This window comes from Myotis davidii, unplaced genomic scaffold (genome assembly GCF_000327345.1).
Source record: "Myotis davidii unplaced genomic scaffold, ASM32734v1 scaffold194, whole genome shotgun sequence".
NCBI lineage: Eukaryota > Metazoa > Chordata > Mammalia > Chiroptera > Vespertilionidae > Myotis > Myotis davidii.
The window spans coordinates 1,496,269-1,506,536 of record NW_006286673.1 but is presented as its reverse complement, the minus strand read 5'-3'; the positions used below and the strand labels follow the sequence as shown (position 1 = coordinate 1,506,536).

The following is a 10,268-nucleotide window of genomic DNA, read 5'->3' as shown; positions in this document are numbered from 1 at the left end:
CATTGGCTGATCATCGAGATATGCAAATTAATCGCCAGCCAAGATGGTGGTTAACCACCAACAAAGATGGCGGTTAATTTGCATAGGTAGACACAATGATAGGAGGCGAAAGGGGAAGGATGGAAGAAGCCGCCTGCCACTGTTGGAACCCAGGTGGCACCCAAGAGCCGGAGAACTGGGCCACCATTGTGATCGAGAAGCCAGGCCACCTTTGCCAGACCTGGGCCAGTAATCGGAGAAGCTGGGTGGGGCAGGGAAGAGGGGATGTCCGCCTCTTCCCTGCCCCACTGGCTTCTCAGATCACCGAGGGAAAACGCCCCCTGCCACTGTTGGAACCCAGGTGGCAGCCAAGAGCCGGAGAACTGGGCCACCATTGTGATCGAGAAGCCAGGCCACCTTTGCCAGACCTGGGCCAGTAATCAGAGAAGATGGGTGGGGCAGGGAAGAGGGGATGTCCGCCTCTTCCCTGCCCCGCTGGCTTCTCAAATCACCGATCACCAGTGATGGGAGAACACCTAGAGGCAGGGCCAGACGCCAGGCTGCATCCCTGCCTGGGGACACAATCTGGTCCCGGGGCAACGCAGCCAGGCCCCAGAAGGAGACCCAGGGGCCAGGGCTGTGTAGCCGTGGAGGCATGCGATCCGGTGCCTGGGCAGTGGCGCATCCCCAGCCCCTGAAGGAGACCCAGGGGTCTCCCAAGTGGAGAGTCTCCGTGGTCAAACTGCGTGGTGTCGGGACAGGAATAAAGATGGAGGTGACTCAGATGCCTGGCCAGCAGCCTTATACCAGCGAGGAGTTCTCAGCACCTCCCTGCTTGGAGCTGGGGCTGCCTCCGCTGTTCAGTCGTCACATTCTGGAGAGCGAGCTTGAGACCGAAGTGGAGTTTGTGTCTGGGGGTCTGGGTAGCTCCAACCTCCAGGAGCAAGATGAAGAGGAGGAGGTAGCCCAAGGCCAGCAGCCACGGTACCAAGGGGAACTCAATCACAGGAAGTACCAGATGCTGGGTCAGCGCTGCAGGGAGATGGAGCAGGTCCTGAACAGGCTCCATCAGATATAGAGGATAACACAGAGACTCCAGCAGGAGCGGAGGTTCCTCATGAGGGTGCTGGACTCCTAGGGTGACAACTACTGGGCCAGCCAGTTTCATCACCTTACTGGAGGACGAGAGCAGCCAGGGCACAGACGCCCCACCCCAGGCAACGCTGAGAACGAGCCTCTGGAGAAAGCGAGGGCCTGAACAGGCTCCATCAGATATAGAGGATAACACAGAGACTCCAGCAGGAGCGGAGGTTCCTCATGAGGGTGCTGGACTCCTAGGGTGACAACTACTGGGCCAGCCAGTTTCATCACCTTACTGGAGGACGAGAGCAGCCAGGGCACAGACGCCCCACCCCAGGCAACGCTGAGAACGAGCCTCTGGAGAAAGAGAGGCTGTCCCCGCCCAGGAGGACACTAGCACCTGCAGAAGCCAGCAGCCCTGCCCCTGGTGAGGGGTCCAGTGGTTGGAAGAGGCGGCAAGAGCCACGGGAAGGGTGCCGGGTGGGAGTCCCGCTGACTCCGGAGCTGGCCCCTGTGCAGACAAAGGTGGAGGAAGATTTTGACTTCTAGAAAGAGAGGCTGTCCCCGCCCAGGAGGACACTAGCACCTGCAGAAGCCAGCAGCCCTGCCCCTGGTGAGGGGTCCAGTGGTTGGAAGAGGCGGCAAGAGCCACGGGAAGGGTGCCGGGTGGGAGTCCCGCTGACTCCGGAGCTGGCCCCTGTGCAGACAAAGGTGGAGGAAGATTTTGGCGTCAAAGTGGTCGAGGCTCTGGACTCCAGTTGGGTTTCTCAGGGGCCAGACAAGCTGCTGCCCTACCCCAGTGGAAGGGGCCCCCAAAGGGTCCCAGATTGCGAGAGGGAACAGGCCCCTGTGCAGACAAAGGTGGAGGAAGATTTTGGCGTCAAAGTGGTCGAGGCTCTGGACTCCAGTTGGGTTTCTCAGGGGCCAGACAAGCTGCTGCCCTACCCCAGTGGAAGGGGCCCCCAAGGGGCCCCAGATTGAGAGAGGGAAAAGGGAGGGACCCACCTGAGTGCACAAATGTTTTGTGCACCGGGCCTCTAGTGTTAGTATAAAATTGTCAGGATTACTGTCTAGCTTTTCCCCTGAGTGTTTTTCTTTAGTTTCATTTACTGGTCAAAAATCATTATCTCAGAGAATAAATGTGAACTTTTATTGCCAACTGTTTGTTGGTCTTTTTGGTAAAATATTCTAGTTTACTTGTATGAAGGAGGAATTTCAACATGCCAGAAACAGAAGGAAATGAATATTATAATCGAATTTTAAGGCATTGCTTTTTGGAGCTCTGAAACAAATACCTGTCAGTTAGAGAAAAATTAAATGGCTACATATCAGAGGACAGAGGAAGGGAAAAAATACTCATGATGGCATTTATACAGCCTTGTTATGCATTATTGTTTGTGGCAGTGAAATAAATATTCATTAGCAAAATGTCTTTTTAGTGGAGACAAGCCAGAAGCAACAGCATACTTACACAGCATAAAGCTCAGGGGAGAAAAGCTGTTTTTGTTACTTTTCAATTGACTCTTTTTTAACTTCATAGAACATATTATTAAAGTAGATTCGTTTCTATAATCATTAAAATTACTCTTTGGTTGATAATATTGTTAGAAAATATAAACTATTTAGCATGGTGTCTTTTAGACAGTAAGAACTGAATAATGGTACTTTAAAAGCTTTAAAGCCCAGCCCTGGCCGGGTGGCTCAGTGGGTTGGATTTAGTCCCATACACCGAAAAGGTTGGGGGTTTGATTCCCAGTCAGGCACATATCTAGGGTGCAGGTTCAATCCCTGGCCGGGGCACCTACAGGAGGCAACTGATCCATGTTTCTCTTTCACATCAATGTTTCTCTCTCCCCCTCCCTCCCTTCCTCTCTCTCTAAAATCAATTAAAAACATATCTTGGGATGAGGATTTTAAAAAAAGCTTAAAAATACATATCACCAATTACCATTATGATGATAACCATTATGATGATAACTAGAGGCCCGGTGCATGAAATTCATACCCTGGGGAGGGGGGGGTCCCTCAGCCCGGCCTGCACCCTCTCGCCAGATGTGAGCCCTGTCTTTCTGTGTAGTTGTCTGTAGGCCAACTACTCTTCCTTCTCATTTAGAGTGAGCAGCATGTGAGGGCAGAGAGTACTGTCATAGGACACAGAGGGCTGCCCGGAGCTGAGGGAGTGGCTGGGCCCACGGGGTGAGAGGTGGACACAGAGGACACTATCTCACCCAACTGTGGGGTGGGCTGGCCGGTCTTCACCTGCCTGACCCACCCAGGGAGGGACCGAGCAGGGTGTGTGCCTCTCCATCCTTCCATCTGTGACAGCTGTCACCCTTGCCAGGCCTCCCTAAAGTGAGTTCAGCTCAATCCCTGGACATAAAAGGGCACACAGGGGGGTGGGGGGGTGGGGGGCAGTTCCACTGCAGTGCCCCATGATTCTCAGCGACAGGACCTGATCTCAGGATGGTGGCCACAGCTGCAGAACACAGATCTGTTTCAAGAAAAGTTGGGAATGCAGACTTTCGTATGAGCCCCTATTCCAAAGGTGACAGTTTATTCACATTGTAGCAAAGGCGGGTACCGTAAGTGGGTAACGTCAGGGCCAAGCCAGACCATTTCCTCATCTAATCCCTCTGAGGCACATGCACAGAACCAACTCTCTGCTCTTCGCAGGACACTTCCAGGGTTTTTTTGGGGGGGAATTTTTCATCATCGGATAAAAGGATATGTACATTGGGGCAATCCTCTTGAGATACAGTATTCCAGTTGCATCCATGTGACTACAACAGCACCCCTCAGAGGGAGGGAGCTGACAGATGGCGAGCAGGGAATTCTGAAAACCGAAGTGATGACAGAGATACTAAGCCTTTCCTTTACGCGTCTGACACTTCTCCTCAGGCGGCCTGCAGGCTGGGCGTCTGCTGGACCTTTGATGTCCTGGCAGGTTACCCTGGGCCCTGCTAGGCGGTGTGCAGGGCCGCCTGGGCACAGGGGGAGTCGCCACCCCCCACCCCAGCCACTCCTGGTACAGCTCCCGCACATGGGCGCTGGTCTCCTCGGACTGCACGGGGATGGCAGCATAGATGCCTTCCATCTGCCACAGCAGTGCCCTGTCTGCACACCCGTCATCCACCTGGGCCTGGCCCTTGCCGCTTAGTCGCAGGACACTTCCAGGGTTTTTTTGGGGGGGAATTTTTCATCATCGGATAAAAGGATATGTACATTGGGGCAATCCTCTTGAGATACAGTATTCCAGTTGCATCCATGTGACTACAACTTAGGGAGCAGAGGATTCTGAAAACCAAAGTGATGACAGAGATGCTAAGCCTTTCCTTCATGTGTCTGACACCCTTTTTCAGGTGGCCTGGAAGCCAAGTGTCTGCTGGACTTTTACCACTTAATGTCCTGGCAGCCTGCCCTGGGCTATGCTAGGCGGTATGCAGGGCTGCCTTGACTCAGGGGGAGTTGCCCATCCCTACCCCACCCACTTCTGGTACAGCTCCCGCACATGGGTGCTGGTCTCCGGGGGCCACACTGGGATGGCTGCATAGATGCCTTCCATCTGCCACAGCAGTGCCCTGTCTGCACACCCGTCATCCACCTGGGCCTGGCCCTTGCCGCTTAGGCATGCCTGGCGCAGGCCAGGACCTCCACAAAGGGGCAGGGGAACTTGCCCCTCTACAGCTTCAGGATAACTTCTGGATGTTCCGAAAGCTGTAAGCAGCCTCAAAGCGTAACAGAACCTGTCCATCCCTTTCAAGGGTGACCTCCTGGAAGTCTTTGGTCCTCAGGGTGTGGTAGGTGAGCACCCCCACATCCTCACTGAACAGCTCCTTGGCCGTGTGCCTGAAGACGTGAGCCAGGTACCCATCAGAGCTGGCACCCTTGTGGAGCCTCACCTCCTCCTCCTTCATGTCTCCAAACAGAATGTCCACAGCAGCGTCATTCAAGGCGAGGTCACTTTGACCCATTATCTGGACAATTTCACCCGAGGTTAACACACAGTCAGCCCCTGGGAACTATGTAAAGCTGTGGGAACATCCTTAAGGGCCTCCAGTTTCTTGTCATAACACGGGCCACAACGACGTGGAAAATCTTGTCTGGGGACAGGTTCTGCCGTCTGGTGAAATAATCCTTCACCAGACAGCCCATGATCTGCTGCGGAGACTTGGCCTGCAGAAGTGGGGGGTGATTGGTGACCCAGCACATGCTCTGTATATCGGACCCAGCCGGGCAGGCGGAGGTCAGCATGGGTAGCTAGGCTCTTCCTCACGGTGCTGGCAGTACTGACGCCCAAATGCCTTCTGACTCTCCAGGATGCTGAAGTCCGCAGCTACCTTTATGTGAAAGACAGTGCGCCCCAAGGCTTTTGAGGAAGCTGCAGTGCCTTCTGGATGCATCAGTGTCACTGAGGCTGAATTTAGCAACAAAATAAGGCAGAGGCTGAGGACACACAGACACTGCCAGCACCTTGTGCTGTGAGGTATCACATTTCTTATTAAGGTTCAGAACACGGAAGAAGTCCTTGGTGTTCTGTTGAGAAACTTGGACTCCTTCCTCTGTGGTCACACAACTGTCACACGTCAGGCAGTCACTCAGAAATATCTTGGCATCGGCCAACTTATGGAATTCTCCCTTCTCTCCGTTCTCCTAAGCCGGACTACGGACATTGACTGCGGCATTCTCTTGGTCATTGTTTTTTTAGTACATTCCTTCCATGTCCAGTGCTCACACTTCATCTGGAGTGGGGTGGGCGGGGGCCCAGTTCGAGTGACCTAGAGGAAGCACAGGGAGAGCAGTCACCACTGGTCACCCCTGGCGCTGCTGGCGGTATCTTTTCTTCCTTGTGGAGTGTCTAGGGAGGGGAAGCAGCCACAGTGCCCAAGGACAAATTCCAGGAGGTTGGCGGCAGCGCTATCAGGATTATGCCAGCAGCACTGGTCCATTGGTGCCTGTCCTGTCCTCTGGAGAGTGAACCTGGAGGACTACCTAGGGGGCCAGTCCCCAGTTCTGCCCCATCTCCACCACTGATTGATTGGAGTCTGAGGGCTGGGAGGAGGGACCAAGTGGTCTGCCTTCCACCTGCCTGCTCACCAGTCGCTGCTGCCATGGATTCATCAGAGCCTGAGGGAACCCAGTTCCCCCGTTAGCCATCCCCTGATCAATGGAGCCTGCTGTTTGATCATCCATCCAGTCATTTAGGTCGTGACAGCCCCTGGCTTTTTATATATTAGGATTGTTACTCTAATAATATAACTTACTCCAAACAGATTTCTTACAGGTTCTACTGGTTAGTAAAGAAATCACTGTAAAATACATTTACACAGACACAGCCATTTATAATCAGTTGTTTCTTCATATTTTTGATAAATGATAAAAAAGTTTCTTTCCTTGGAAATATTTACATTTAAAATGTATATTTTAGAGGTAGTTTTAATTAACCCAAAGGAATAAATTACTGCAGCCTTCCCAGGATGTGTAGTTAGCCCTTTAAACCTCTTATCAAAACCTGCTCTCCTTTGTAAAATGAGCAGGGCTAATAATCATAGAACTTACCCCAACTAATTTTGCTAAAAGGAAAGGAGTAATGTGTCTGAAGTGCTTACCAAAGTGCCTCACAAATAGCTCTCATAATAATGTTTTATTTGTTACCCTGCTCAGAGTCTTTGGTGATCATCCCTTCTTCTAGTATTTTAGGTTCTCTAAAGGGTGTCCACTCCATGAGGGTCTTTACCAAGGCTTTGGAACTATTTTCTGCTGCTTTGGTGATGATGTTAGCATACAGAGGGTGTATTTAGAAAATTACCCAGATTCAATAAATTGCTTCCCACTATGAATACATATGTAGCCCATGTAATGGCCTCTACTAAATGGGTCTCCGTGCTCATTGCTGTGTATTTATTTATTCATTTGTATTAGATTATCTAACCATTGACCTGATATACCTCAGGTTTTTCTCTTTTTCAAAATCAATTTTATATAAATGATTTAAATGGAGTCTGGCTTTTAAAAGAGATCATGGATATTCAAATTCTTATAATATAACTAGAGGCCTGGTGCACAAAAATTTGTGCACTTGGGGGTCCCTCAGAAGGGCCTGTGCCCTCTTGCAGTCTGGGACCCCTTGGGAGATGTCCACTTGCTGGCTTAGGCCCGCTTCCCAGGGGATCAGGCCTAAGCTGGCAGTCAGACCTCCCTCTGGCAGCCCAGGAGCCCCCATGGGATGTCCACTTGCCAGCGGGGAGCAGGCCTAAGCTGCAGTCGGACATCCTCAGCGCTGCTGAGGAGGCGGGAGAGGCTCCTGCCATGACCTCTGTGCTGGAAGCCGTCAGCCTGGCTTGTGGCTGAGTAGAGCTCCCTTTGTGGGAGCACACTGACCACCAGGGGGCAGCTCCTGCATTGAGCATCTGCCCCCTGGTGGTCAGTGTGTGTCATAGTGACCAGTCATTCCCAGTCATTCTGCTGTTAGTGTCAATTTGCATATTATCCTTTTATTTTATAGGATAAAGAGGAATATGAAAACCAATATTCAGAGAAAGTATGTGTGTTTTTGATGAACCAGTTGAGCTATCTTGGTTGTCATTACAAATGATTTGGACCAACTAATTGTTATCAAATTAATTACCCTGGATCTTCTAAATCAACTCCAACAGAATTCCTTGATTGCATTGTAAAAACAGCCTCTAAATCAGTATGCCATAAGTTTATAGATCTTGGAAAACCTGATTAGGATTCCATTGCTTGTCTGTGATCAGTCGTTATTAGTGTCGAGACTGGATTTAACAATTTTGATTTGTTTTCATTCAGTAGGTCTGGTCTCTGATTTAGAAATGGACCTCTGAACCAATGGTTGTCCCTTCACAGGCGGCCTCAGGTCTGTGACAGGATTTGATGCTAAAGGCTCCACCCAAAGGTTATTAATTGGTAGTTATTAACCGAGCCTAGCAGAAGCCTTCTCCCAATAATTATATTGAAAACCTAAGTCTAAGCCAGCAGGAAGTAAGAAAAAGTGTGTCAGAATATACTGAGGAGCTGAATTCTATTAATAGGGAGTTGAGACCCGGGTCTCTCCTTGAACTATAACACAACTGACTTTCATGCACTCTGGCCCTTGTATGATTTTTTAAAAAATGTCTCTGAGTTTCAATTCCTTTATTGCCTCTCACACATGCTCACCATGGACCCCCTCCTTACTTGGTCCTGTGGGAATAACTCTAATCCTTTTGATCAACATAAACAAACTGAACCAACTATCAAAGTCGGCACTGAGTCAGTCAAGGGCACAAGGAGCTATCCTCATTTTGGATGAAAGTGTTGCAGTTTTTTTTTCAAAATAAAGGCAATGGAAATCATTAATTCTTTCTCCTTTATTAAATTTTTATATGCCTCTAATAATAAATGTTTAGCCTAATCTATACTAATAAAAGCCTAGGTGGCATCATGCCCTCACATCCTCACAAGATGGCTGTCACAAGATGGCCACACACACAGCGGAGGCGGGGTCCAGTGGCCACTCCACACAGTGAGGCCTGGGGGTCCTGTAGCTCTGCGTGGCACAGAGGAGGCTGGTCCCAGTGGAGGAGGGTGGTCACAACAGGGGAGGGCAGTTGGGGGCAATCAGTCTGGCAGGCAGAAGCGGTTAGAGGCAATCAGGCAGGCAGGCTGGTGAGTGGTTAGGAGCCAGCAGTCCTGGATTGTGAGAGGAATGTCTGATTGTCAGTTTAGGCAGTCGGACATCCTCTGAGGGGTCCCAGATTGGAGAGGGTGCAGGCCAGGCTGAGGGACACCTCCCCTTCCCATGCATGAACTTTGTGCACCAGGCCTCTAGTGTTTTATAAAAACGTAGATGGTAGGTCTATATGAATGATGATCATATATTATCTGGTTCCTTACAGTCAGTATCACTTTATTTTCCACGAATATTGACTATGATACACTGTCTCTTTTATGAAGAGATATTTTGTCACATTTCAATGATGAATGTTTATACATCCCATGGGATAGTTGATAAACAACAGTTTATATAAAATCTAATATAGGCAATCTAACACCAATAGATGTGTAATTTGAAATATTTTAGCAAAACATTCAATATGAAAAAGTACTCTGTGAACCGTAAATTTCTTTCAGTTCCCTAAAAACTAAGCTGTTCCATGAACAGCATGTGTGTGGTCTGTGATTTCACAGGTAAACTCTTCTCTCTCAGGTTTTTGGCAGGCATTTTCTAAGTGTCAATTGAATGTTGACAAGGTACAAAACAAGGTCATGGACATAATTCCAATGTTGAGTTGTTGTTGTCGGGACAGCACAGTGTACTCCCACAAGCACCAGGTAGCTGGTTCAATCCCATGCCCTGCTTCTGCCAAGCTGTGTGGCTTTAGGAAATGCACATGCCCTCTCTGGGCTTCAATTCCTTTTCTGAACAATTAAGAGATTCATGCAGGCCTCTAAGGTCCCTTTCTGTTCTACCATTCTGTTATTCTAGGAATTTATTGTGCAGCCATGATTAGGCTGGGGGAGAACCCCAATTTAAGAACAAGCACTACTCTTACCTTTGAAACCTTTAGCAGGAAGCTGCGTTAATCTGTTTTACCATCAGACACAACACAGTGCTCAACCACTGCTGAGAAACAGACTCGGTGGATATATTGTACAAATATATTGTTATTTGTGTATTTTGTATTATTTTAAAATCCTGAAAATAATAATTTTGTTCCCTGATAACACTCCCTCATTCCATGACCCAGGAAAACTATTTCCTTGCATTACCTTTCTCAAATTTTTATCACATCTGTATGTCATCCTAAAATATATGTATTTCTTATTTTGGTTGATTTTAACCTTATTTTTTATGATGATATCATTTAAAATAGTATAACATGGTAGATAAATGTTGGGAAATTGCTCTCTCCATGGAATATTATATTACTAAGACTTATTCACTTTGTTAGCTGTCCAAGTCAAACCAGTGGTGGCATTATTGGGTCAAATGAATATGAATGAGGAACATGCCTATAGAATCAGTTAAATGTAGTAGTTGGAGACTTTTCCAGTCATAGATTAGAAATTTCAGCCATCAATAGTAAGCCAGGAAAAGAATTTAATTTATCATAGACACAATGAAATGAATAACAATAGTTTCTGTAGAACTATTACATCAGTGAATTTTCTCATTGTTCTCAGTTACATCTCAGGTTTTCTTAAAGATG

General features: G+C 48.6%; 2 pseudogenes; one reads left to right on the top strand and one right to left on the bottom strand.

Moving 5' to 3' along the window:
• The first annotated feature begins 634 nt into the window (after positions 1–634).
• Positions 635–2,040, top strand: LOC102760898 (annotated as a pseudogene).
• Positions 2,041–3,422: 1,382 nt separating this feature from the next.
• Positions 3,423–5,813, bottom strand: LOC102760622 (annotated as a pseudogene).
• Positions 5,814–10,268: the final 4,455 nt, after the last annotated feature.